The 4,039-nt window shown below is 37.7% G+C and overlaps 1 long non-coding RNA gene across 1 annotated transcript; it reads left to right on the top strand.

Moving 5' to 3' along the window:
* The first annotated feature begins 336 nt into the window (after positions 1 to 336).
* LOC108708539 lies at positions 337 to 3,837 on the top strand. Its single transcript, XR_001934487.2, has 4 exons — positions 337 to 407; positions 706 to 835; positions 1,972 to 2,230; positions 2,856 to 3,837. It is a non-coding gene; the product is annotated as an uncharacterized LOC108708539 (long non-coding RNA).
* The last annotated feature ends 202 nt before the right edge of the window (positions 3,838 to 4,039 follow it).

Genomic DNA, 4,039 nt, shown 5'->3' with positions numbered 1-4,039 from the left:
TTTAGTTGCTAGGGTCCAAATGACCCTAGCAACCATGCATTGATTTGAATAAAAGACTGGAATACAAATAGGAGAGGACCTGAATAGAAAGATGAGTAATAAAAAGTAACAATAACAATATAATTGTAGCTTTACAGAGCTGTTTTTCCAGTGACCCCCATTTGAAAGCTGGAAAGAAGAAAAAGGCAAACAATTAAAAAGCTATAGAAAATAAATAATGAAGACCAATTGAAAAGTTGCTTAGAATTGGCCATCCTATAACAAAAACTAAAAGTTAATTTAAAGGTGAACCACCCCTTTAACTTATTTTTTCCCTGATTGGGGGAGGGAAGGCAGCGGGGGTGGGCGACGACAGAGGGATGGGAACAACGGAAGAGGGCAGTCGGGAGAGTGTCGGTGGAGGGCAGGTGAGAATCGTGTCTGGGTTTGTGGAGCCACTGGGTTTTTTCCTGGTGTTCGGTGGGAGAGGGAACTAAAAGTTTACGTAATAAAACTAGTTTAAATAGAAACCCACTGTTATAATTGCTTCCCGACTACACTACTAATTTAAAAGGGTTAATTTTACCCTGAAAATCAAAATGTAATATATATTTCATCTCATGAAAACAACAAATTTTCTCAATATAATCAATTCAAAATGTTTTCCCGTTTCTGAAATCATCAATTTATTGTTCATTTAAACCCAATTGTTCTCTCCTCATTCAGCTTTGTGTCTGAATTGGTCATTTTGAAAGACAGTTGTAACACAGTCTAATCAGAGAGCTCACGCCAATGTATTAGACCTGGCAATCAAAATCTGACTCCTGCTCCTGCTGAGAAGGGTGTGAATGGAAAAGTAAGTGATAACATTATTAGTAACAATAGAAACCTGCTTTCTGAGATGTGAAAGTAAAACATTAAATATACAACAAGCTATAAAAAAGCCCAGCTGCAAATTTTCTACTTATATTATACTAATTCTACCATGAACTCCCCTTCTTTAAAACTGGTAGTAGAATTGAAAATGATTCTTTAAATTGCCTGCCGTATAAACTTATTCTGTATACAAAGCCCAAGGGAGTATATCGCCTACAACACAACTTCAGTACCATTAATGAATGTTTGCAAGGATCGTTTTTTCTTGCAGAATAATTTTTTGTTTCTATTAGCAATAGCCATTGACCAGGGAACCTTTTTTTGGGGCCCTTTGCTTCTGTGACTGCCTTTGTAGACATTACTCTTTGCAGTGACACCCTTTATGGTAACTATGTTTAGTAACGACCGATGTTGCAACTATGGGTGGTGGTGCAAACTCACCCACATATCATTTCTGTTACAATTCACATAAGATCTTAGCACCAACTGAACTATTGATGCCATAACCAAGTGTTTAAAGTGACCTCAAACACCTCTTTTTTATCACCAATGGTCCTTTGTACTAGCACCCTAAAGGAAATTGTGTTTATATCTAATTTAAAGGTCATCCAAACAGTTTCTGCTGAACTGAGTGCAGGGGGGGGATACCTATGCTCCTATAATTGTATATTTTTTTCTGTTTAACCTATGATTAAACTTGGGGGGATGCAGTAGCTATGTATAGTTATATGTTTGCTCTTTCTAGCTGTCTGTATCCATATTCATGCTTCTTTTAAAGGAAAACTATACTTCTTAAACAAATCCAGAGGGAAAATAACAGCTATGGTATAATGGCCCTATAATAAGAGATTAATGAAAGTTTATGGCGTGTCAGATGCATGCAAGTTTAAAAACTGAAATTCCCACAGAACTGTCACAATTATTCAGCTTGGGATCTATTAGAAAAAGGTTTACAGGTATAGGATCCATTATTTGAAAACCTGTTGTCCAGAAAGCTCCTAATAACAGGAAGGCAATCTCCCATAGACTCCACTTTAATCAAATAATTCTGATAAAATGTAATATATATTTTTTTGTAATAATAAAACAGCCCCTTGTACTTTTTCCCAACTTAAGCTGTCCATACATACAAGAAGGAGAATATGGATCAAGGACTACATCAATGAACCAATGCGGTCCTTCATCCGAAGGGTTTTTTTAACCTGCCCTATAAACATATGGCCGACTTTCAGCCAGATATCGATCGGGGAAGACTGTCGGAGGGCCCCATACACTGGCCAAAATTTAGTCTGTCGGCAGTTTATATATGCCTGTCAGAGCTGGGCTAGGCAACCTGGCCGGCTGCGGCGATAAACACATGCTGATAAAATGCAAGGTATGCTGGTGCAGAAGGTAGAACGATCCATTTTTGTTTTTGTATTTTTGTATATGTAACATAATTTAAAGCAGGGGATAGTTTATAGTGTGATTCTATGTGGGTATCTTATGGTTGTTGTTTTTCTGTTTTTCTGCCTTCTATTGTAAAATATAAGGATTATATGTCACAGAGGATTTCCATGACCATATTAAAGCACAAGGCTGAAGGCCGAGTGTGTGTCATGGAACTCCAAGGTGATTATAACTGATGACACCACTAAGCAGGGCCGGATTTACATAGTGGGTGCCCCTAGGCCCATTGCCGTTCGTCGCCCCTGTCCCCTGCTCTTTATTCGTGCAAATTTTTATCATCTGGACTGGAGCAATGGGGATTGGCACACAGAAAATTTAAAAAATGATTGTATCTCCAGTGCATCCTCAGTGTTTTTGAACCAATATGGGTGTGGTTGGGCAGCATGCCGTCCCCCTAAAATCCTGCCACCCTAGGCCCAGGCCTTGGTGGCCTTTCCACAAATCCGGGCCTGCCACTAAGTACCAATTATAAGGATATAATTTACAGGACATTCATGGTTCTTGTGTATTATATTGAGGCTTGTTAATCCTCTGATTTTTCTATTTTTCAGTTGACTGCAGCATAAAAAATGTCGCCTTCTAATGACACAGCAGTTTTCTCTGAAAAGGTTTTGCTTTCATAAGCACTCATTGGATTACCACACACATGCCCAGGCGGGGATACATTTTAGTTCTTTCAATGATTGTAGGACAGGAAAGGCAAAGTCCAGCTGAAATACCTTGTGCAATAAAATTGTGCTAATAAAAGAGACTGCTACTTTAATCCACGTGTCAACAGAGGCAATGCAGACAATGAGTTGTAAAGGAAGAGGATCGGATGAACAGAACATTTATCACTGACAGTGTCACCTCTATACAACAGAAAACATAGCGTCTTCCCCAAAATGTCAGGTTGCCATAACTGATATATACAGCTGGGGAGAAATGACCATTTATCTGCTTCATCGAATATGCTTTGTACTGGCAATGTATATTGTTGCATTATTGTTCCTCACAATCCATTGAGCTCGATACTATAACATACCCTGTTTATGGTCTTACAATTGGACCTGTGTATAATACCTGTGTATATTTACTAAACTCTGAATTTATCTGGTTGGGCTTTTTGGGGCAAAAGCTCGACTTTTTGTGGAAAAACAAACCTCGGATTTTTCAAGATTTATTACACTTAGATGCTGAAAAAAGCCTGAGTTCAAAAATCCGCCATCTCAGACACGTTGAGGTCCTGTATAAGTCAATGGGAGAAGCACCTATCCCAATTTAAAAGTATCGTGGTTTGCGCTGGGTTTAGCCTGAAAATCCCAAAAATTTGGGGTTTTCGGGCAACAACCCAAAAAAAAATTGACAAACTTTATATAAGGTATATAAATAATGTTAAATCGGGCATGGCAGTTTGGCCATGGTGTTTTAAATAAAATAATGAGATAAACTTAGAATTTGGTAAGTAACTTCTTAGTGAAAATGCATTGGCAGACAATTTCATGAAATTACGTGATTTAAATAACATACAATTAACATTTTTGGCAACAGCAAGGTATTTCTGATGTTGAGTCACCTGCAATTTAAAGGGGTTGTTAACCTTTAAATTAACTTATAGTATGATGTAGAGAGTGATATTCTGAGACAATTTAAAGTTGATTTTCATTTTTTATTATTTGTGTTTTTTGAGTTTTTTAGCTTTTTATTCAGCAGCTCTCCAGTTTGCAGTATCAGCAATTTGGTTGCTAGGGTCCAA

This window comes from Xenopus laevis, chromosome 2L (assembly GCF_017654675.1).
Source record: "Xenopus laevis strain J_2021 chromosome 2L, Xenopus_laevis_v10.1, whole genome shotgun sequence".
Classification (NCBI taxonomy): domain Eukaryota; kingdom Metazoa; phylum Chordata; class Amphibia; order Anura; family Pipidae; genus Xenopus; species Xenopus laevis.
The sequence above is the reverse complement of the archived record's forward strand: the minus strand, read 5'-3'. Positions and strand labels throughout refer to the sequence as shown.